The sequence below is a fragment of the Notamacropus eugenii genome, chromosome 1 (genome assembly GCF_028372415.1).
Source record: "Notamacropus eugenii isolate mMacEug1 chromosome 1, mMacEug1.pri_v2, whole genome shotgun sequence".
Classification (NCBI taxonomy): Eukaryota; Metazoa; Chordata; class Mammalia; order Diprotodontia; family Macropodidae; genus Notamacropus; species Notamacropus eugenii.
This window is the reverse complement of record NC_092872.1, coordinates 455,595,987-455,621,791: the sequence shown is the minus strand read 5'-3', so window position 1 is coordinate 455,621,791 and position 25,805 is coordinate 455,595,987. Positions and strand designations below refer to the sequence as shown.

Below are 25,805 nucleotides of genomic sequence, written 5' to 3'. Positions count from 1 at the left end.
ACTGATCAACTGAGTCAAATTTGTTTGGTGATCAGTGTAAGTTATTTGGTCATCAGAATAAGACATTCTTATTCACATTTATTTTAAAGGTAGCTAGGTGGCACAGTGGATAGAGTTCCAGGTCTGGGGTTAGGAGGACCTGAGTTCAAATTCAGACTCAGACAATTTCTAGCTGAGCGACCTTGGGCAAATCATGTAACCTCTGTTTGCTTCAGTATCTTCATTGTAAAATGGGGATAATAATAACATGTGCTTCCCAGGGTTGTTGTCAGGATTAAATGAATATTTGCAAAGTGCTGAGAATAGTGCCTGGCACATAGTAGGTGTTACATAAATGTTAGCTATTATTATTAATTGACTGATAATTGGATCAGCTCTTGCTTTTGGTAATTTCAGGTGCTTTTTCTGTTCTTCATTCACTCTGAATTGCAGGTAGAATGCTCACCAAAATGGATATCATGGAGTAGTACAGGGAACATAGATCATCAGACTTGGAGTCAGGAAGACCTGAGTTCCAACCTTACCTCAGACATTTCTTAACTATGTGACCCTAGACAAATCACTTTTCCTCTATCTGTCTCAGTTTTTCATTTGAGGATAATAATAACATTTACCTCCCAGGTTTTTTGTGAGGATCATATTTGTAAAGTATATTGAAAATCTGAAAAGGTAATATAAAGTCTAACTATTTCTTGATGGAAATTGAAATAATGGTGATGATGACGATGGTGGTGGTAGTGGTGGTGGTGATGGTGGTGGTGGTGGTGGTGGTGGTAAAAACTCACAATGGTAGATAGTACAAATATTCTTATTTCAGTTTTAGAAATGAGGAAACTAGTGCTCAGAGATGTGACATAATAGGACCCCAATCACCTAAAAGTGGCAGAATCTAAACTCAGATCATCTAGGGTCACATTCGATGATCAACAGTCCAGCACTTTTTGGTAAAAGAGGGAACAAACGGTGCTTCTCAGGACTGAGATAGGATTTGCAGGCAGCACCGCTGCTGCAGATCTGTGTGTTGCCATATGCTTCCTAAACCAAAAATTCTTTGGGAAACCAGGACCTGCAGCTTTCCGGTTGGGTCTGGCTTTGATTGCTTCCATAACTTCCTCTTCAAATATTATAGTAAGTGACATTATTGTCATTACTATTACTGTTGTTTTGTTATTGATTTATCCCTAAATTCTCCTTTCTCCATCCAATTCCTCTTCCTTGACAGCTTGTCAGCTGTTTTAACCAAATTACCGCAAAGCTGTGATCAAATAATTAGGAGCACTAATTTATCAACGAAAACCTGGCCAGTCAAGCCTCCATTTTGTGAGCAGTTTTAATATCACACTCCCATGCTTACCTACACTAATTTAGCCTACTAATTTTACGTAATTACCCAAAAGCTGTTAGCTTCCACCCGGTCAGATGAGTACTCAGACACTTATATAACCAGCATTAAAAAAAGATGCATTTAGCAACTATGATTGTTAAAATAACAAAGACTATGGAATCTGGAGGTTATTGCATTCTCCCAAAAGTGCTTAAATAATAGCCTAAAATCTGAAGAATGACTTTAATACTTCAATAAAAATAACCCAATTCAAAACATTTTCAAGGAAACAGAGTTCCTTGCTCTAGGCTACCGAGTAATGGCTGAAAGAAAGTATATAGCTTGTCACTTCTGATTAGAGAACTGTGCCTCTGTGCTTTGAATGAGAGGCATGTCTGGTAATAGGAAGTGCAGATATTAAAGTTAATAAAATAATGTGGAATACGATATCTATGAAACTTGACCAAGTAGAGCACAGAATAGAACATATATTACCCTGTTCAGTCAACTCCTGTGGCCTGGCATCTAATGACAAGCTTAATTTCTGTTTCCAATGCTAGTACGGCAAAAAATACAATTTCCAGATTATACAAATATTTTATCCGACTCCCTAACAAATGTAACCAAGAACAGCTGACATATCTACATGGATGCCTAACAACAATGAGAGAAAATTACTAGGATTGCAAACTGTTCAGCCTTAAAAGTCCATGAAACCCTATCATCTTTGAGGTCATTATAAATAATTAGTTGCAAACCCTATGATGTTGAAACATCACAATAGGAAGAAAAGGAGGGAGGATCCATTTCTCTTCAGCTTTGAGGGGTCATTCTGTTTCCTTTGGGTACCATTGGGCTTCTCCACATCCATAGAATACAAAGACCCACTCACCCCCTTATTGCTTTTTTCATCTAAAATTCCAATGCCAACAATAATAGTTTTGCTTTTCGATACATTAACCTTCAGCTTGTATTTTCACCATTGAACAACTGGCCTCAGAACCTCTGAGGATGCTGTGGGGCGGTTGTTGGTTTTTTGTTTGTTTTCTTCCCCAGTCGTCTACGTGGAACCATACGATACCCATGATGTGACCCTCTTAAGGGATTTAAAAGCAATTCAATGAGCTAATCTCAGTAAACCTAGAATTAAAGTTCTTGTTTCTATATTTCACTTTCAAAATATTTAGAACTTTGACAGATATGACATTATGTTTTCATTAAAACAGCTGATTTCAAAATGCTGCACTGTGCAGAAACGCCATAAACACTTTATGATGAACTGCCACCCTCTTAATTAAAACAATAAATCCAGTACACAATATTTGTGCAGCCTCTGGTCTGACCTTTGCCTCTTGCTATCCACTACCAAGCCGCTGCCTCGTTCTGTACACCAGATGTAGAAGGTTTTAAAACATGATCTGAAAGGCACTAAAGATAAAATAAGAGAAAATGTACCATTACTCTTCGCAGTTATGATTAATTCACTTCATATTTTACAATCTGGTTATGGAGTAAAACTGCAGACTTTACATCAAGTATTTGCCATTCACTATACCTAATGTATAAAAATGCCTGATATTTTAGAAAATGGCACAGTACTAATTCACAACGACCCCATGAAGGACAGGAATAGGAATAATAAAAACAGAGAGTGATTAGCTATCTATTTCAAGTAATTAACTATCCCCCACTCATCTGATGGTCAGTCTTTGACAAAACATATCTATTGCAACCCAACTACCCCATGGTTTCTCTTATCATTCTGTTCCAAGATTCCAGATTAAAATATTCCCTTAAATCAATCACATCTGATCCAGGAGCAGAAAGCAAAGGGTATTAATTACAAAGCTGTAATGATAGTAAATTTGTTGTGCCGGCCAGAAGACATCAAGTTAATCGAGGTGCCCTAACAGCTTGGGGGTCATGGGTGGGGGGGCAGGAGATCTGTTTCTGAATTGGATCTCACGTTGTGGGATAGAAAGGGGGTGTTCCTGAACAGAAGAAATCTAATCTAGAGTCCCTAATCCCAACACATTCACTAACCCCTTCTTTAGGAAAATGGTCCCCATTTCTCCCCAGCTGCCAATTTGACAGATAGTTCAACATATCTTGACAGGGGATGGGGGGGTGGGGTTGGGGAAAACAAGTCCTCAAGAGCATAGCTGAGCCCAGGTTCAACCATTCTTCAGAAAAGTCATAAGCATAACTGTTGATTTCAGTAACAGAACACTTCATTTCTTCCACATCCATCCAGGCCATTCAAGATGTCCCTGGAGGGATACTCCTGTCCACTCCCTAGGCCTGGACCATCTCTCAGACCATCCTCCTCAAAACACACATAGGGAAAACAATATTAAATTTATACTCTGAAAGACCAGAGATCCAGGGATTTCAGCCCTGGATCCCTGTTGAGATCTATAGAGACTTGGTAAAGCTTCCCTGCGTGCCTGGCAGAGATGGAGCGTGCCCCAGGGTCCAAGCACTACCATCTCACTGTAGAAGGGGGCCAGGCACAAAGTTAAACAAACCATGGGATGGGGAAAGGAACCAAAGACACAGAAAACATCAGAAATCCCTTATTAACTTAGAACTATGTAAATCCCTTAAGTCCTTCCATTTCTGCCACTTCCACTCTGTGCCGTGACAGAAGAAAAGTAACATACAAAACTCCAGAGAGCTAAAAGGGGAAAATAACTCACTTTGCCAGTTCCCTTGGATGAGCTTACAAGTGAGGGTCACAGTTGCTTTCTTCCTTTAGACTAACAGACAGGCACTGGGGCTACTGGAGAAAAAAAACTTTAACCTCTCCTCCTACTCTCACCAAAACAAAATCTTCTTGGATACTTGGAAACTCGGATGACAAGAAAATGGGTGCTGGAAAGAGTGCTGGATTTGGAGTCAAATGACTTGGATTCAAATCCAGACTCTGCTCCAGGCCTCAGTTTCCTCATCTGGAAAATAAGGGAATGGGATGAGATAGCGTGTAAGATATCTTCCAGCTCTAAATCTTATGCTTCAAAAAGATATTTTTGGATCATAAGGCAAGCCCTTTCTCCTGGGTCTACTCAAACTTTACTTCAAATTTAGGTCCACCTACTGTTCCATATTAAGTTACTTTCCTGAAAGGTCCTCCTATCAATGCTAAAAACTATAAACCCTTCATTAGCTTTTATTATCTGCATGAGCTTACCAAGGGGAACAAAGACTGAGGGAGCCCACACATAAAATACTTCCTTCTCCTTTCCTAATGGCCAGGAAGCAAGAGATCGTTTGGGTGGCTAATGTCAGGGCAGGCACACAGTACAGATGTGCGAGCCTGAGGTTTAGGCAGCCTTTGTTCTAGTTCTTCATTCAGCACTCTAACACTACAAAGAAAGGAGCTATGGATTTTGTTCATACCTAACTTATTGCTAGCCTCATAGCAAGTGGCATGATGAAAAGAGACTGGGCTTAGAGTCACTTCTCTAGGAGTCTTGGTTTGTTCACCTGTAAAATGGGAGCAGTTATTTGCACAACCTACCTTGCTGGGACAATATGAGGAAAGAATCTTGTAAACCTTTCTATGGTTTATATATTATATGTACTATAAATATTGTACATATTGTATTCATACCATATAAATGTCTGCGGTTATCCTCCTCCTTCTCCTGAGGTTACTTTATAAAGTATTCACCTGACCAATTGCCAGTTCAGCAAAGGTGATATCCAATTTCCAAACCAAAATAACTCTCTCCTCAAATTCCAGCTTTTCCAGCTTTCCAGAATGCAGAGAGGTTATTTGATTGTCCACATTACCCCTTGCTAAAAACTTGTCAATGTCTACACATGGCCTATAGGATAAAGTCTTAAATTACAAAAGGATCAGATAATGTCAGGGCTGCAAGGATATCTAGTCCAATCACCCCATGTTACAGATAAGGAAACTGAGGCCAGAGTAGAGAAGAAAATTGCTCAAGACTACAAAGTTAATGACAGTGTTGAAATTAAAACTCCTGCCTCCCCATGCATTGCTCTTTTTACAATCACACTGACTCTAGACTCCTTGCCCCAGCATTCAGGTCCCTCGGTAATATGGCCCTAGTCTCTCTCCATTCTTATCTCTATTGACCATAATTCAGGCAGGTCATGTGTTTCTTTGCCCTTTCTCCCCTTCCTCAACACCTACCCTTTGGTTCTAATGTTCCCTCCTCTTTCTGTCTGCTAAAATTCTGCTCTTTGCTCAAGATCCAAGTCAAATCCCATTGCCTCCAAGAAGCCTTCCTTCACAACTCCAGTTCTCCATAAAATTTCCATAGCTCTTCCTGCCTTATGCCAGTCAAAAGTTACCCTGCTTTGTTATTCATTTCTTAATCTGTGTTCTATCTCCCCACAACTAAACAGTAAGCTGGGGGAGGGAGGACAGAGACTGATTTATTCATCTTTTCATCCCTCTCCTTCCCCCATCAAGTTATTAGCACAAGGCCCTAGGGGCACATAGCTGTCTTCAAGTATAGTAGATTTTATCAAAAATTTTGTTTAAAGAAAAGTTTGCTAATGAGTTTGGTATTTCTAGCTTCATGGAATGAGATGGTGACAGTCCTTCTAACCAATAGTTCTAACTAACCTTTGCCCTGAAGCAAACTAAACTAGAGATATTTCTGAGCTTCCCAGAAACATAGAATCTCAGTGGGAAGAGGCTTAGGAAACTATTAATTCAACCTCCATTTGACCAGGAACCTCCTCTACAATATCCCCAACAAGTGGTCTTCTGGCCTTCATTTGAAATCCTCAGTGAGAGGGAATCCACTGCCTCCCAAAGCCATTCCTTAACATTTTAATTGTTAGAAAGTTATTCCTTAAGCCTGGAGTCAAGCAAAACAGGTCTATTGCCTCTTGTACTTGACAAACTTTCAAATACTTGATCTCTGCTCTCAGGCCACACCCTATCCAAAGACCTCTTTTCTTAAGGCTAAACAAAGGGGCATAAAATTTGGAATTAGAAGGATCCTCCATTCCTTTGGGTGTCCCTCATTTGATGGGAGCCCCAGTTACTTCACTCACTGCACATCACCCCTCTCTCTAGATGCCCCTCCAAATGCCAATGCTCTTCCTCAAATGGAACACTTGGAACCGAACACAATATTGTAGGAGTGGTTAGACTAGGATGTACAAAGAACAGCATCTTTATCACAATCCTGCTTCTGGACCCTAAGTCTCTATTGATGTAGCTTAAAAAGTAGTTTGTTTTGTGTTTTTTTTTGGGGGGGGGGGGGTTGTTGTTTTGTATTACTGTGTCACTCTCTAGATTTCCTTTGAACTTGCAGTTCACTAAAAGCCCGGTCCTGCCTTTTTCAGATGAACTGCTGTCCAGCCATGCCTTCTCTATCCTGCAGTTATATGGTTGATCCCTTGAGCTCCTGAACTTAATCTTATTAGATGTAATCCGTGGTGACAGCCTGCTGAGATCTCTTTGGATCTGGATTCTCAAGTCCAGTGTGTTAACTATGCTTCCCAGATTTGTGTCATCCACAAATATTTGCCTTCTACACTTTTATCCAAGTAAGTGGCAAACATTTCAAACAGCACAGAGTCAGACGCCTGGGTTACTTCACTAGAAACTTCTCTCCAAGTTGAAAACAACCAATCATTAACTACTTTTTAAGTACAGTCATTCAACTAAATTCAAAACCACCTAACCATGCCATCATCTATCCCAGGAGTGGAGAACCTGTGGCCTCAAGGCCATATATGGTCTTCTAGGTCCTCAAGTATAGCCCTTTGACTGAATCCAAACTTTACAGAACAAATCCCCTTAATAAAAAGATTTGTCTTGGTAAACTTGGACTCAGTCAAAAGGTCACACCTGAGGACCTAGAAGGTCACATGTTGCCTCAAGGCCACAGGTTCCCCTTGATCTAGCTCATACATATCTTGCCATTTTCCCCATAAAGATATCATGAGAATTTGTCGCATCTTGTTAAAATACAGGAATTGTTGAATCCTTGCTCCAAATTTGTGGTCAAGGCTTACCTATTTGACAAGAAAACTAGAAAGGGGTTTGGTAGAATTTAGGTTCAGGTCAATATAAAAGCCATATAACAAAATAGACAACCTTAACATAAAGACTATCTTAAATCACAAAAATAAATAAATATATTAGAGAACAGAAAGAAGTAACTTTCAAATCTGGAGCTAGGAGGAAAATTCTTAAGCAAAGGATAGATGCGATTATAAAAGTTAAAGCAGAAATTTTGATTACACAAATTTTTAAAAAAATCAAATAAAATGAATGCAACTAGAATTTTTTTAAAAAATTCTGTTGTCAAGTAAGAAAAAATCTTCATATTACAAATATGTGATAAAGGATTGATATTCAAGATATATAGGAAATCACTACAAATATCCAGGACCAAGAGCTATTCCCCAGTAGATGGTCAAAGGATATGAAAAAGCAGTTTTCAAAAGAAGAAATGCAAACTGTCAACAGCCATATGAAAGCATGTTTCAAATTACTAATAGAAAGGAAAATGCAAATTAAACAATTCTAAGGTTTCAACTCACCCAACAGATTGTTAAAGATTGTTAAAGGCAAAAGTGGTTTACATTAGAAGAGGTACCAGAAGACAAGTGCAGTAATGTGCTATTGTTGGCAATGTGGATTGGTCTAATTATTCTGATAAAACTGTTTGGTAATCCATTCACCATTTTGAGCCTGGGGAGTTTTCTGGAGACAGGTCTTCTAGAATAGCCACATATCTGGATGGCTGAGGTTTAAAACCAATTCTCTGGCTAGAAATGTGGACTATAAAACCAGAGGGAGGACACTCTCTTGTGAAAACTTAGGGACTCTTTGCTTGAGATGAATTCTATTTAGGCATGAGATATACCTATGTATGTAAAGAAAAGAACAACACAGTGACCCCTGGTGGCAGATACAATAGAATCAGAGAGATCTGGGAACAGGGCTCATGGAAATAATGGCACGATTTGGCCCAACTTCCATAACAATCTTCCTGCCAAAGCCATTGGACATAAAATCCTAAATGTCTTATATCCCTTACAGACATCTAGAATGTGGTTGTAAGAAAAATAAATCTAATTATACATTTTAAAGTGGATAAAAAGCTGGGTTCAAGTCCCACAGTATGCTGTATAATCTGAGGAATTCATTTAACCCTTGAAGCTCTAAGCAATTAAGATTATAAATTACAGAGAAAGTACCAGTCTACATTGGTACAAGGTTTTTCCTCACCAGGAGTCTCCTCTAGCAATGTAATCACAGGTTCAGTCCTTATTTTTCTTAGAAAAGTCAATAAACCATAAACCACAATGTTATATACTCAGAGGCTTGCTGATAAATATTTAACAACCAGCTCACCAGGGAAAAAAATGCACACACAACACACTTTTAGGTTTAACCCACATTATGAACATTTTCTCTATCACTTTCTTAAGTCTAGGTAATCAACAAATCAGTTTCTGATTTGTAGGGCTTGGTGATGTAATGCTTACACTGAAAATTTAACAATCTGCTCTCCAAAGCATGTACAAGCTAGCTCTAGCACACCCCAAAAACGTCAAAGATGAGGGTGGGGTGGGAAGGGAAAGAAGTCATATATACAAAAAATATTTCTAGCAGCACTTAAAAAAACAGAAAGCATGTAGATGCACATCAATTGGATAATAGGTGAACAAATTTTGGGATATTACTGTGCCACAAAAAATGGTAAATATGAAGAATTTAGAGAAACAAAGATTTCCATGAACTGATGCAGAAGTAAGAAGAACCAAGAGAAGAATTTATCCACTGACCACAACCGTGAAAAAAGAAAATAGCCACAAAAATCAGCTAATCAGTGCAACCTTCCCCCAGAGGTGATCTCCTCTCAGAAAGGGGGCTGTAGATTAAAGGCTTAGACTTGGCCACATGTCACACATGACCAGTGTGGGAGCTTGTTTCACTTAACTGTGCTTCATTATTACAGCAGAGGGTTCTATGGGACACAAACAGGGAAGGGGTATTGGAAGGTGACAATGATATAAAAACCCATTAACACAATGCATTGTTAAAGAAATCCATATCTGCTAGGTCTGTAGCATCTCCCTGCTCTCCCAACCTAGTAATAGCAGCTAAGTAGAGCATATTGGGCCTTGAGACAGAGAGACTTGAATTCAAATTTGGACTCAGACACTTACTAGCTGTATGACCCTGGGCAAGTCACTTAACCTCTCTCTGCCTCAGTTTCCACACCTGCAAAATGAAGAAAATAGCACCTATCTCCTAGGGCTTTTGTAACGATCAAATGAAATTATATTTGTAAAGTGCCTTACAAAACTTAAAGGGTTACATAAATGTAAGGTGGTTTATTAACCCTCCCCCCAAAAAAAGGAATGAGGATAACCTTGCTCAAAAAAAATCATGATGACTTGAGTGAGTCACTTTCAAATGTTCACAAGCCATTGCTTTAATTTGTACACTCTAGAATCTTGCCAGAAAAAGAAATCAAGTTCACCAGACTATAGTTTAAAGACTATATCTTCTTTCACCTTTTGAAAATCAAAACCTTTGCCTATCCTTTGACATCACTCCCATTTTCCAGTTTGTTGAGGACTGTTGACAGAGAATCAACAATCATACGGAAAGGCAGGCAGGCCAATACAATCAGAAAAACACTAGAGGTAGAGTCAGAGGACATGAGTTCAAATCCCAGTTCAGCCACTCACTCCCTGCATAACCATGGGCTAGTTCCTTAGCCTCTTTGGAAGAAAGTAAAATCTGTAAAATCAGGGGATTGGACTAGATGACCTCTGAAGTCCCTCCAGCTCCATCTGGCAACCTTCCTCTGGATTAGGATATGCTCCTCTGGCCCTGAACTTGAACTCATTAAAAACAGTTATAGATACCGTTTTCCTACATTACTTTCCTAAAACAAAAGAGTAGAATTTTCTGTGTTTGATACCCTTTTCCCTCCCCCCCGCCAGGCTCTTTTGACTATGATATAAATACCTAAATGTTGCCTCTGGTGTTCTGGCAGAAGATGGGAAAGACTTCATGTGTAGTAGTGGCATGGCACAAAAGGTTTTGTCTTTATTGATGTTCTCTGTTCCCCAAATATCCTCTCCTTCTCTTTGATTCAGTCCTGACTTCCCTACCAACCAATCTAGAAATCTCCTCTATATCCCCTTTCAAGGCCTTGCTTTAAGCTAGCTCTTAGCTAGTCACCACGGAGCTATTAACGCCCAATAATTTCAGATATTCCTTTTTTGCCCCAGGGACATCTGCACTTGAATATGGGGAGGGGGGGAGCGGGCCTGATGAAGACCCAAAGGAATGAATCTCTAAGGGTGGAATTTTAAATGCCTAGAGTCATTGTGGGTGAAACAGTCTTCCCAAGGCCCTTTACATCTCACTGTGGGGGTAGCTATGTAACCTGCCTACAGATAAGTGTTCTGAACCCTGAGCTGGTGTCTTGGTGTGTCCAGTGACTGTCGCTGGGGGCCCTGTACACACCCAAAGGAGTGGACCTTGCTGTCTCTCTGCTCCTGCCACAGCCGCGCCAGGCCTTGTGCAGAGCATAGAATGAGCAGGCTGCAGGCACCAGGAGGAGGCTGTGCCTCCAGCAGCCCAGGTTGCATTTTACAAGGGGACAAATGGATCATTTCACTTTCCAAAATATCCTTTCAGGAATACTCCCAGTCAGCGCCATAAAAGAAGGTTTAGAACCAGAAACTTTTACTGGGGTTTTTATCTCTGAGAGTGTCTGTTGAGTTTTACTTTCCTTTGGGGTATCTGATAGGATATGGGCCAAGAGGGAGAAGGCCTTTTCGTTAAAAGCAGGAAGACAAGAGCAGCGGGGAAATAAGCAGGATTCTTTTTGCCTCTGGTTTTCAAATTATTTTTTAAAAAAACACACACATATTTCTTATTGTCCTCTCTGAGAGCAGCCGGCATTTAAAATTTAAATGCCCTCTAGTGGCTGTCAGCAGAGTTCTGAGTCCCGCTCTAGTGACAGTATCAAACCCACAAAACAGCCTGGATTGGCAAATAGGCTCCTACGTGATATTATTGTTAAAGCCTTCCCTCCATCTTCAGAGCTCCTGCCTTTCCCAGCTTTGACCCTTGCCACTTGTCTCAGCTGATAGCTTTAATTGCTACTCAAGGGTAGTGATACTACCTGACCCAGCATAGAGGCCAATCCATACCATACCAATACAAGGCAGACATACATAGGTGAAGGTAGACCCACAGACCTATGCCATGGTACACATTATCAGACCCACGTGGACACACTCCAAATGAAGAAATAATTCACAATATGTTTTCTTTTTGATCCTAGGAATTTGCAATTCCAGCCTTGGGGAAGTGACTCTGAGTCGAACCTTTAACCTCTAAACAAGGACCTCTTGCTCAGTCATAAATTCAGTCATTCAGTTTTCTGAAAATAGGAAGACCTTTCGAAATGTGTCATTTCCTCTCCTTGGCTTTTTATCCACACCTAGAGCTGCCCAAGAAAAATTCCCTAATTTACTCAAGGTAAAGCTAATATCGTGGCTTTCCCAAAAGAGGTCCCTAGCTTTCATACAGGAACTCAAGGTACTGAATGTATATTGGGTACAGGACAGGCTTTCTTTTATGCACCTGGAAATGCAAAAAAAAAAAAAAGGACTTAAAAGAGCCCATAAATAGATGTAGAAAACACATAAAGGATTCAAATAGCCCATCATTCCTACTGTCTCCTATCTTTTGATTTGAATTAATGTATCCTCTGGTCAGCTGACAAAGTAAATACATTAGTGGGCATTTGTGGGACAGTTGGGGTTTTGTGTTTTGTTTTCTTTTTAGCAGTTCATGTGCTAGAGGCACTATAGGTATGACAAAAGTAAAGAATCAGGTTTTGTAATCAGATCTTCTTCCTGAAAATCCAGTACCTTTTCATAATACCCTGGCCAATGAGGAAATTTAAAGTTCTCAAATAGTTCATTCAATTCAATGAATAGTTAATAACCAGCTGGTATATATAAGGCATTATCCTTCATACCTTGGCATGGGAGAGTATATTTATAAACTGTCCTATTTCATAGAAGGTGCCTAGGTTAGGATAGGACTCTGGAAGTAGAATTTGGTGCCAAGGGTAAGGAAGACACAGAAAACTGAAAAAAGATGGGAAGATTATGTAATCAAGTGATCAGAATGACCATGCTCTTGGACGCAGAGGTTCTTTTATTGATTATAACCCAAGAAAGCCATTGATTATGAAAAAGTCCCTATATCTATCAAAATATTTATAGCAGCACTTTTCTGTGATAGCAAGGAATTGGAAACAAAGTACATACCCATCGACTGGGGAATGGTTCAACAAATCGTGGTACATGAATGTAATTCAATATTATTGTGCTGTAATGGATGATTGTGCTGTAATGCAATTCACACAGAGAAGCATGGAAAGATCTATATGCACTGATGCAGAGTGAAGTAATAAAATTAGGAAAACAATATACACAATTACTACAACAACGTAAATGGACAGAAGTTACACACACAAAAATCAAACGTAAATGTTGGAAAATTATAAAGAACAAGCATGACTCAAAAGGGGAGATACAAGAGATTACTTCTAACCTGCCCTTTTACAAAGATGAGTGGTTCACAGGAGTAGCATATTGTATATGGTTTGGGATTTTTTCAATATATTGATTGGTTATGCTGATTTTTTTCTGCCTACTTTTTCTTCTTTTTTTTTTTTAAAAAAATACTATTTGCTATAAGAAATTGACCTCTGAGAGGAGTAGGACAGATCAATCAATCAACAAACATTTGTTAAGTACGGTGCCTGGCAGGCTATTGCAATAGTCCTGGCACAAAGCTATGAAGTTCTGTGTTAAGTTAGTGGACATGTCAGAGGAGAGAAGGAGGCATATTTGACAGATGTTGCAAAGATGTTACAACCAGGGAAACTATGATGACATAAAAAAAATCATTAAAAAATTTTTAAAAAGAAAAGAAAGATGGGGAGGCTGCAAGTCAATTAATCAACAAGTATTTTAAAATATCTACAGTGTGCCAGGGCAATGTGTTGTGCACTAAGGATACAAATATGAACACTCTAATTGATCCCTTATCTCCTACAGCCTATTAGATATCTTTACCTGAATGTCCTAGAGAAATCTCAAACTTTACACATCCAAAATCTAACTCATTTCCTCTAAAATTACCCAGCCCCCTATCTTCCCTATTTCTGTTGAAGGTACTACCATTCTTCTAGTCACCCGGATTGACAAGCTTTAAGTCATCCTCCTTTCTTTATTTTCCCCCTTCTCCTATATCCAATCAGTTATCAAGTCTTTTCAATTCTGTTTTTTCAACCTCTCTTCCATCGGTCCTCTTCCTTTATTCATTCATACCACAACCACCCTAGTTCAGGTCTTTATCACTTCTGCCCTGGATTATTGCAATAGCCTTCTAATAAAATTCCCTGTACCCAATAGCCAATCTCTCCAATCCACCCTCCACACAATGATCAAATAGAAGTCCCTGTCACTCTGCTGCTCAAGAAGCTTTAATAGTTCCCCGTTGACTCTAAGGTGCTTTTTTGACCCAACACTCTACAGGCTACCTCTCTAAACTAATTACATGTTAATCCCTTTCAAGCACTAAATAAACCAAGTATCCTAACCTGCTTCTAACTCCCTATCTCCATTCCTTTGTTCTAGCTCTTCCTGAAACTACGTCAACTCAATCATATTGCCAGGATCCAGCCCAACTGGTTTCTCTCCTTGGTAGGGACTACTTCTATGACAGGGAACCATCATGGTACAGTGATTAGAGCTCTGGATTTGGAGTCAAAAGACCAAAAAAAGCCCAGGTCCACCACACATTTCCTGTGTGACCCTGAACAAATAACTTCTCCTCTATATGGCCAGTTTCTTCATCTATAAATGGAGAGGATCCGATTAGATGGCTTTCGAAGTCTGATCTAGCTCTAAATATAAATCATCATCCCTCTTCCCCAGTTTCTAGATTTTCTGTCTTTTTTGGGTCTTTGTTAAGATTCTTGAATTGGAAGGAAAAAGGGAGGTTTCCTGAAGCTCCAGCCCCTGACCCAGCAGAACTTCTCATCTATTTTTCAAGTTCTTGAAAAACTCACCTATATTGATCTCAAAGCTATTTAGGTCGTCAGATTCCTAGGTGATAGAATCAGAGAATACAGAACTTTAGATCTGGGGCATTAAAAATATGGGAGTAGCTGAAGTCCAGAGAATAGAAAGGAAGTTGTCCAAGGTCATGCATTCTTTGAGAAAGTCTCAACTAGAATGCAGGCCTCCTAGATCCCAGTCCCTGATATTCTGAATCAGGAATTTCAGAGGCATCTGGTCCAACCCTTACACCTAAAAGGAAACTCCGTATTTTGTCCCAAAATATTCATCCAGTCTTTTCTTGAAGACCCCCTAATGAAGGGGTCACTGTCTCATAAAATCCTAAATCTAGAGCTGAAAGATATCTAGTCCAACCTTATTGCTTTATGACTAATCAAACTGAGGCCCAGGGAGGGAATGCCTTACCTCCCAAGGCGTCACATTTCACTCTACATTAGCTCTAATAGTTAGGAAGTTTCTCCTGAAATCAACATGAATTTTCCCCTTGCAGCTCCTGACCTTTCTCTCCTAGTTCTATTCTCTGTAGTCAATCAGAACAAGCTAAATTCTTCTTCCAAATGAAGGTTTTCAATAAAACCAGGAGGTACAATATTACTCTTGGTTCAGAAGTCAAAGGGCCTAGTTTCAGATTCTACCCATAAGAACTAACATTTATATAATGCTTCAAAAAACTTGCAAAGTATTTGACAAATGTTATCTAATTTGACCCTCATGACAACCCTGGGAGGTAGGTAGATGATGTTATTATCCCCATTTTACAGATGAGGAAACTGAGGCAAACAGAGGTTGTGACTTTTCCCAGGTTACACAGCTAGAAGTATCAGAGTTTTAATTTGAACTCAGGTCTTCCTAATTCCAGATCTAGCACTCTATCCACTATGCCATCTAGATGCCTCTAATGTATGTGACTTTGGACAAGTAACAATTCTACTGGGTCTCAGTTTCTACAGCTATAAAATGAAATCTAGATGCCCCTTGAGGTACCTAGATCTAGATCTAGAAGATCAACATTTGTGATAGGTACTTGAGGAAAGATATCAAAATTCACCCCCTAACCTTCTCTTTTCCAGGTTAAACACCATCAGTTCCTTCAACCAGACATCATTTGCATAGATTCCAGGCCTCTCACTAAACTGGATGCCCTTCCTTGGATCTTATATTGCTCATTTTTCTTAGTGGACCTGTGATTTCACTGGTATATGGAACTTGCAATAAGGTCATTCCTTTAGCCAGTTCACATATCCACTTGCTCCATAACTTAGAATCTTAAGGAGTTGTCTGAAGCATTGAAGGGTTAAGTCATGTACATCCAATATGTGTCAAAGGGCTTGAAACAAGGTCTTCCTGACTCTAAGGCCAATACTCTATGCACTAGGCCATGCAGCACACAGCACTTAGCACAATTCTTCCTAAACTGTGCTACCCAGAACTGAATTCCAGATTTATACAGAACAAAGTTTCCTTTATCTCTTTGTTCCTGGATATCAGAGAGACCAGATCTAGAAACATAAGGATCTCCTCTGGAACAAGGGAAAGGAAGGAAACTCTGGCCTGATTTGATGAGTACCTTGAACTTGGAAGAATGGTCCATCTGTCCTTCTCTCTTACTCATTCTGGCTCAATACTTGGGCTGAGAGAGTTGCATTTCATTGTAAGTCATAGATATAGAACTGAATATGACCCATTTAACAGATGAGGCAACTAAGATTCAGAGAGATTAAGTGACTTGCCTAAAGGCACATAAATAAGTAAGTAGCAGAGCCAGATTTGAACCCAGTTTCTTTGACTCCAGAACCCTTTCCACTATATTATATGACTTCCATAGCCTTGGGTATTTCAGGGAGGTTCCCTTATCCTCTCCCCTTCATGGAATTATCAGACAGTGCTGGCCAGAAAGATCAGTCTTCTTCCTGTCTTCTATTTCTATCTCCAAATGATCTCCCTCCCCTTTTATTCCCTTCTACCATCACCACCACCCCACCACCACCACCATAGGAGGGAGATGGATTTGGCATGTGGCTTCCACACAAACACAATCTAAGTCAGCTGCAGGAAGGAATTCTACCTCCCAAACACGTTAGTCTTCTCTCACTCCCAGCTCACGCTTTTGCAGAATATTTTCCAATTCAGCATAATGATGAAAATTCCCTTCCCTTCCCCAGCCAGGAAGTCTATTCAAAGGAGCCAGTTGGTTTTGATCAGGATCCTGATGTACCACCAGCATTCCAGCAAACAGCCAACTCAAGCAATGCAATTCAGGTTCAGCGGTAACTGAGGCTGGAAGGTCGGGTTTAAGTGGAAGTGGGTTGGTAGTTGTGACTATGTGATCTATAAAGGTCAGCCAGGAAAGGCCTCCAGGTCAAAAATATCTCTGATCTGTCAATACCACCACTGAACAATAAATATATATTAAGTAGTCAGTCACCAGTTAATATACATTTATTCTATGCCTACTCTGTACCAAGCACCATGCTAAATGACAGGGTACAAAGTCAAAAAATAGTCCCTGCTCTTAACCTCACAGTCTAACGGGGGAGATAATATGAAGACAACTACGTACGAACAAGATACAAAAAGGATAAATTGGAGATGATCTAAAAGAGAAGCCCTAAGATTAAGGAGAACTGGGAAAACCTTCTCATAGAAGGTGAAATTTTAGCTGGGATTTGAGGAAAACCAGGAGATAAGGAAAGCCAGGAGAAGAGGAAGGAGAGCATTCCAGGTATGGGGGACAACCAAAGAAAATGACCAAGTCAGGAAATGAAGTGGCTTGTATAAATAATAGCAAAGAGGTCAGTGTCACTGGATGGTGGAGTACATCTGGAAGGGAATCAGCTGTAAGAAGACTGGAAATGATGGAAAAGTTCAATCTATGAAGGACTTTGAAAGCCAAACAGATTTTGTATTTGGTCCCAGTAGTGATAAGGAGCCACTGGGGGGAGAGAGAGCAAATGGAGGGGTGGAGAGGGATTAATGCAGAGTGTATTGGTATAGTCAGACCTGTGCTTTATGAAGAGCAATTTGACAGCTAAGTGAAGGATGTATTGGAGTGAGGAGAGACTTAAGTTAGGACAAACAACCAACAGACTATTGCAATAATTCAGGTATGAGGTGATGAGGGCCTGGACTGTTGTCAGAGGAGAGAAGAGGGTGTATCTGAGAGATGTCACAAAGGTCGAAATTATAGAACTTGACAAATAATTGGATATGGGGAGGAGGGAGGAAGAGAGAGTGAGGAGTTTAGGGCACTTGGGTTTCAAGCCTAGGTGACTGAGAGGGCAGTGCTACCTTGGACAGTAATAGGGAAATTAGGAAGATGAGAGCGTTTGGGGAAAAAGATCATGAGTTTAGTTTTAGACACGTTGATTTTAAGATATCTACAGGACAACCAGATTTCCAATAGGCAACTGATTGGAGGTCAAGAGAGAGATTAAGTAGGGCTACTATGGATAGGGAACAGTTTGGATTCAGTCAAAGGATCATGCATGAAGTTCTAGAGGGCCACATGTGGCCTCTAGGCTTCAGGTTCCCCACCCCTGGGAGTCATCTGCATAGATATAATCATTGCAACTATGGGAGTGATGCAACTATGAGTGACAGATCACCAAGTGAAACAGTACAGAGAGAGAAGAGAAGATGGCCAAGGATAAAACTTTGGGGGATTCCTGGTTAGAAAGTAGATAAAACACAGATGAAGATCCCAGCAAAGGAGACAAAGAAAGAATGGTCATACAAGTAGGAGGAGAACTGAGAGAAAGCAGTGTCAAAAAAACCTAGATGAGAGTATTAAAAAGAAGGAAATGATAAAAAAACATGTCCAAGGTTGCAGAGAGGTCAGGAAGGAGGAAGATTAAGAAAAATCCATTACATTGTGCAATTAGAGAGAATGAATGACTTTGGAGAGTTCTGAGCTACAGTGGGGCTAAAGCACATTAGATGTCTAAACTCAGTCTCACACCAACTTATTTGGGGGGGTAGGGAGAGGATGAAAAGGAGGTGACAGAAGATCATCAGGCTACCTAAGGAGGGGCAAATACACCCAGGTCACAAAGCAGGCCAAAGCTTCCCTACTGATCAGTAGTGAGATTGGGCCTATGAATGACTGTGGTGTTTCCAGTCTAGGTGGCATAGGGAGATTCAATCTAAAAAAAAAAACCAATCAAATTCCTCTAGGAGAGGTCATTATAGGTCACTAATCTTACAGAAGTATAACACTAGAAGGAGTACACGTTCTGTAGTCAAAATATCTGAGTTCAAATCCCACTTCTGACATGTATTTCTTGAGTGGCCTTGGGCAAATCACTTAACTTCAATAGGAAATAGTTTCTTCATCAGTAAAATGAATAGATTGGACTAGATAACCTCTAACATCTTTCCAGCTCCAGAACTACAACTTTTTTTTCAGTGTGATTAAGCTTCTTGGTTATTTAGGGAGGGAGGAGAAAGTGGCAGGAAGGCACTGTAAGCTAGAATAATAACGATGACGTGTATATAGCACTATACAATTTACAAAGCACTTTTATACTCATTTCATCTGTTCCTCACAATATTTCTAGGATGTGGGAAAGCCAGAGAATAATACATCTGTTATACAAATTGAAAAAAAAGTTTAAGGACATTCAGTGCCTTACTAAGAGTTGTACAGCTAGTAAGTGATAGAGCTACAGTAAGAACCTATCTTCTAGTATTCTTTGGAGCCTGAAGGTACTGGAGGGGTCATTGAATACTGAAGTCAGGAGTGGGCAGGGAAGGAGGGCAGAATGACTGGACAAACTTTACCTATGTTACAATTTTGCTAGAGGTCTGCCCCACTTACAACAAAACCTGGACCACTGGGAATATAGAAAGTAAGAGAAGAAAAAGATATTAAGGCAGATAGATGACACTTCCAAATCTGTCATGGTCCCTAGAAAGAAAGTGTCCATCAACTCTCCTTTGGCTGAATTCACCATCCCTATGAATTTGGAAACCAAAATGTCCTTCCATGGTCACCACTCCTCAATATATATTCTCTTTCTTAGAAGAATATAAGCTCCTTGAGGGCAAGGATTGCTTTGTTTTTGTATTTATCTCCTGCTTAGCACAATGTTTGACGCTAAATGTTTTTTCATTGATTTTCATTCACTCAAGAATTAACTGTCCAATGATTCACAGCCAAAGTCCCCTTCAAAAAACAAAAATACGGAAGTTACCTTCCTTGAGAAAACTGTGATTGGTCCCATCCCACAGCTAGACCTAGTAGGCAGTGGCTACAGGCTACCTTGTATAGGTCTGGGCTCTAATGGACCCACAGAGACCCTCATCCAGAAAGCATCACCAAGGTAGTTTTCAACTGGTTCCTTACTGTTCCAATATTCAATCCTAAAGCCAAAAAGATTTCCAGAATGGGGATATTCTATAAGATGGGGAAGAATCACAGAATCAAAGATTTTGAGCCTTGTTAGGGAGCTCATCAGCCTTCTTTTTCAACCTATGTCCAAAAGGAAAGCCCAGTATAACTTCTACCAAAAGTGGTCCTTCAGTCTCTGCTGGAAGACCTGCACTGAAGGGAAAGCTACCATCTCTTAACAAAATCCATTCCTCTCTGGGGTAGCTCCTATTTTGGGGGTGTTTTCCCCAAGCCTCTTTACAGCTGCTCCTGTCCTCTTGGACTAAATTCCTCTGGACAGCCCTTCAAATATTTGATGACAGGAACTTTTAGATCATATGACCAACAAGATAGTGCATCTGATACTTTCTCCAAGTGACCTCAACCCTTCATGCCCATTTGAAAAAAAAAAAAAGGAATTATACACCAGATATTGGGTAATTCCAGCTAAATTCACAGAAGACAGAATCTCTGAAAAAGTAAAATCCTTTTCAAATTAATACCTGAGAACTCTAATTAAACAAATAGTGAGCACCCCTCCTCCACCAGCTTTCATACGTCAGTAACAGGAGCACAAGCAAACTTAAAACCCTTCTGCTACAAGGATTCTACACAAATACCTCCACATTCTTGATCCCACAAGAAGTGGAAGGCATAGATTAACCAGCTCTCCCTTTTCTTTCTGACCAGAATTATTTTTGATGTGTCATTATAATTTCTTTCTAGTGAATTTCCTGTCCCTCTTGGGTTGACTTCCCTTATACACCTGTCTCTGTTACTATATGACCTTGAACAAATTACTTTGCTTATCTTTGCCTCAGTTTCCAGACAAATGCAGATAACTACTCTGCCTGTTTCTGAAGGTGGGCAGTGAGAATAAGTGCAGTAATTGTATGGAAAGTGCTTTGAAGATTCCAAAGTAGTGTGACAATGTAAGGTATTGGTGATTAAAGGGGAGTTTCTGTTTCAGACTTTTCAGCATTTCTTTATTTTTCAAAGAAGTTGAAAGGCTTCCTTAGGAAGACATAAGGAAACTTTTGGAGAGATTCGGAGACACAAAGTTTTTTTGTTTTGTTTTGTTTTTGTGGAAGACTGATTCAGGGATATCTGTTTTGCTATCCATATATTTTCATTGTAATTTTCTATGTGGTAGCAAATCACAAGAATTAGAGATGAAATTGTTGGTCTTTCTGCTGTATTTGAAAACTGAGAAGTAAAAAAGGAGAGGAGAGAGGAGCAGAGAGAAATAAGAATGAGAAATAGGGGAGGGAAAGAAGGAAGGAAGGAAGGAAGGAGGGAAGGGAAGAAGGAACGAAGGAAGGAAAGAGGGAAGGAAGGAAGAAAAGTGGGAAGGAGGGAAGGAAGGAAGGAAGGAAGGAAGGAAGGAAGGAAGGAAGGAAGGAAGGAAGGAAGGAAGGAAGGAAGGAAGGAAGGAAATTCTTTCCTATTCCCAATGTCTAGATATCCATAATTGGCACCATCCTCTCCCTCTTCCCTTCTAGGTGTTTTTTGGAATTTGAATATCTTGTCCTGGTTGTTTTGAGAGAAGGTAGGGAGTGAAATAATAGTCATAAAGGGAACAGAGGTTCCCCCTGAATCCTAAGACTCAGAAGGAGGTGCTGATTTTAGAAGGAAACCTCAATCCAGTTTCTGGCAAGCACCAGTGAGCCGCCCCATAAGCCTCCAGAAACAAAGATTTGTTTTCACTGTGCAAAAAGGAAAGGTTTCTATTATGCACCCCTTCAACCAAGAAACTTACCAGATTAGGTTGGGTTTGTGGGGATCATGTTTAAAAGAAAACATAAGAATAATAGAGGTCATGTGTACAAAAATATCCGTAGCAGCATTATTTTTTATAACAAAAGGTAGAAGCAAAATATGTAACCTATAATTGGTGAATGGCTGAACAAACTATGGTATTTGGATATAATTAAGTATTATTGCACTGTAAGGAATGACAAATATAAAGAATTCAAGAAAATACGGAAGATGTGTACAAAGTGGTGTAGCATGAAGAAAGCAAATCCCAGAGAGTAACTTACACAACTACTAAAGCAATGTAAATAAAGGCAATGCTCAGAGATAACAAAACATGGGTCAAACAATGGGAAGTGTTGGTGCTTCATTATCAAAGTTATATACTATATATTGTTATATATTAATACATCATATTTTTATATTATATATATATTCTTCCTTTCTGCCAATAACCATCAAGGAACAGAAGTAGAGTAATGTGTTATCAGCCACTGTTATGCTATTAGGTAGTTTTGCTTAATTTTTTTCCAAAATATAGTTAGGGGGAGGGAGCAGCTGGGTGGTACAGTGGGCAAAGTGTCAAGACTGGATTCAGGAAGATTCATCTTTATGAGTTCAAATCCAACCTCACACACTTACTAGCTGTGTGACCCTGGGCAAGTCACTTAACCCTGTTTGCCTCAGTGTCCTCATCTGTAAAAATGAGCTGGAGAAGGAAATGGCAAATGACTCCAGTGTCTTTGCCAAGATAACCCCAAATGGGGTCACAAAGAGTTGCACACAACTGAAAAATGATTAAACAAGTAGGGAGAGAGGCTGGTATACCAATGATTATTGAGAAATGTATCGAACAAGACAAGCAGATACAAACATATTTCTTGCCTTCTTAATGAGGGACTGGGAAGAGAGAGAATTTGGAACTTAAAATTTTTTTAAATGAACATTAAAAGTAAATTTTAAAAAAGAAAAAAGACATATTGATATATGGATAAATTAACATCAAGAAAGACAGAGAGACAGACAGAATGACATAGGGTTAGGACGTGTGATTTCATTGACACAGGATACTCTCTAATGATGAAACTGCCTCTCTTTATGTAGGTCAGCAGCAAATCTGAAACTTAGAGTCCTAGATAGTGGCCCAGGTCCTAGGATGCTGAGAGGTTATGTGATTTGCCCAAGTTCATATATCCAGCACATAGCCAGGATCACACAACCATAGTAGCAAGGATATATGTGAATGTGCATACACATAAATTTGTGTATGAGTAAACACACATATGAATATGTAAAATACTGGAGTGGTCATTTTTCACGATAAAAATACTCTTAAAGTTGGAGAACTAATGCCCTGGGAAAGGTGATGAGGTCTGCCCACTGAAAGAGAGCCAGCTTGCCTAATTGGACATCAGTGAGGAGAGACAGGCAGAGAGAGACAGAGACAGAGAGAGATGGCAGAACACAGAAGATGTGAGTATCATTCTATGGAGATTAGCAGAATTGTTGTACTAAGAAGGCAGCAAAAGGGACCAGGAGGAAAAGGGAGTCAAAGATAGAAAAGCTGGGCAATAGGAAGCACGGCCTACAGAGGACAATACCTGTGGAAAGATGACTGCCACCTTATGGAAATGGGAAACCTATAGAAGTATAATGGAGAGTACTCTCCAGACTTCACCATCATAATTCAGCTGCTCACTCACTCCACTCCTACGGCCCTCCTCTACCAGGGTTTCCTTCATTCTCCAGATTTCATGTCTCATCTGCCTTTTCCCTCTCCTAGAGGCCCCAGTCTCCCACTGGTGAGCTCCCCACTATTTGGAGGAGGGTCCAAACCAGCTATCCTTTATCCTGTGGAATTCACAACCATGATCTGGTGCTGGTACCTTCCCTCTCCTCACTCTCTACTTTTCAGGTGCCTTTTACATGTCGTCTTCCCTCATCAGAATATAAGTTCCTTGAGGGCAGAGATGATCTTTTTTTTTGCTTGTATTCCTAGTACTTAGTACAATGCCTGGTGCACACAAAGAGTGCTTAATAAGTATGTGTTCATCCTTTGTTGCCGAAGAAGACCATGCCATCAGAGAAATGATGACATGACTTGCACTTGACTTTGTTTTGAGTGAGGGAGGGCTGTGCAGGTCACCAGCCTCACTTCTCCTCCAGAGTCATCTGAATCCAGTGATGTCATCTGAATCAGGGTGACTGGAGATGACCGAGGATAAGGCAATTGGGGTTAAGCGACTTGCCCAAGGTCACACAGCTAGTGAGTGTCAAGTGTATGAGGTGAGATTTGAACTCAAGACTCCTGCACTGGTGCTCTATCCATTGCACCACCTAGCTGTACATGTTGACTTGAGGAAGAGAGTAACTAGCCACATGTGCTTAAAGTAAGGGCTGCTGGAAGACAGTTGATTTGGTGCCATTGGAGAGGAACAAACACTACTTTCAATTAGAGGCCTAACTAAGCCAGTATTATACAAGTCTTTGTATATATACAAAGAAACTATACAAGTCTTTTGGGGGAGGATTGCTCACTGCTGGGTGGGTAGTTATTACTTCCTACATGCTCAGATGTGTGCTGTTCCCATGAATTGGTGCAAAAAGCTATCTGTGTTTTGAGTTTTGTGAGCTTCTGTGCTTATACCGGGAGTTGGTGGCTACCCTAGAAGAGTGTCCAATACTAACATACCCTGATCATCTGGGTGGGGAAAAGACAAAGGTGTGGTCACCAAAAAGTATCAGGACTATTCATGTCAGGAGGTGGTTGGGCAGCATAATAGATAGAATAATAGACCCAGACTCAGGAAGACCAGAGTTCAAATATGGCCTCAGAAACTTACTAGTTGCTGTATGACCCTGTACAAGCCACTTGATCTGTCTATCTCAGTTTCCTCATCTGCAAAACTGGGATAATTATAGTACCTACCTCTCAGGGTTGTTGTCAGGATAAAGTATGATAATATTTGTAAAGATTTCGAAAACCTTAAAGCATTATCTAAATGTTACCTATTATTATTGGTAGGAGGAAGCCTCCCATCATACAAGAGATAAAACAAACACCCCAAACTGTTCATGGCCTCCAAATTTGAGGAGCTTCGTTTTCTTTGGTATCATCACATTTCTGATTCTTGGATCTCCATATACAGCTAAGTTCATCTTCTTGAAGAAAGTACGTTTGCTGTACTATCAAGAGGAGAGGTGAGCAAATGGGGCAAGAGTCAAGCAGCAGGAAAGAGAGGGTTACAGAGGACAGCATCAGCATCTAAGACAGTAATGGAGGCAGCAAGCCCTCATACTCAATTGATTTCTATTTTATCTTTATTTTATCTAATTTATTTTTCTTTGTGAAAAGGTGCCCCCTCTCCTTCTGTGTAAAAGTGTTTTATACTCAATGGACTCAGCTAGGAGTTTTATGGGGCTTGAGAAAGAACTGAGATCACAGCTAAATTCACTTAAAAAGCAATAATAGTTTTGTCCCACATCAACATGGAGAACAGCCATAGAGAAAGGAGCAAAGGACAAGATCTTGGATGATATACACCTTTCTTCTTAGTTTCTAAATGTTATTCTTGGGCAAAGTAAATAGCTCTCCTTATTAGTAATTATGAAATGTCCAAGTGGGATCAGGTTGAGTCACAATGGTTGAGTTGGGAGGCAGCATGGAGTGGTAGAAAGAACATGGGATTTAGAATCAGAAGATTCAGATTTAAATCCTCGTTCAATTTATCCAATACTGGATAAGTACCTGAATCTCTGTTTCTTCATCTGTAAAGTTTGAGTAATAATACTTACTCTGTGTATTTCATGAGATTGTTGTGAGAGGCTAAAATGAGAAAAATGGGTATGTTGCACAGAGTTAAACTTGGACTTCTACTACCTCAGATAAATTCAGTGATAGGGAGAAAGAAATGAAAAATCCTGTGTACTATGACTAGAAATCTCTCCTCAGTCCAAGTCCCCATAATTTAGAGGTCACAGTTGGTCTAAGACAAAATTTATCCTTTTCCCTGCTACTACTTACTTTCTGATTTTTAATTCCCATCCACCTCAACCATACTGTGGCAAGAGAATTTCCTCCTCTTGCTGCCACTGTGATAAGAGAAAGACTGTGATACGAGAGGAACTCTGGCTCAGACTTCCTACCACCACTATGATTAGAAGGGGACACTAATCTCTATTTTTAAGCTTCCTAGACATTGTTCCTGGAAGTTCTAAAGTCAA

General features: G+C 39.9%; 1 long non-coding RNA gene across 1 annotated transcript in view; it reads right to left on the bottom strand.

The window, feature by feature from the left end:
* Nucleotides 1–25,805, bottom strand: part of LOC140519242 (uncharacterized) — a 185,921-nt gene that overhangs the window by 51,981 nt on the left and 108,135 nt on the right. The gene's annotated exons all lie outside the window — the stretch shown is intronic.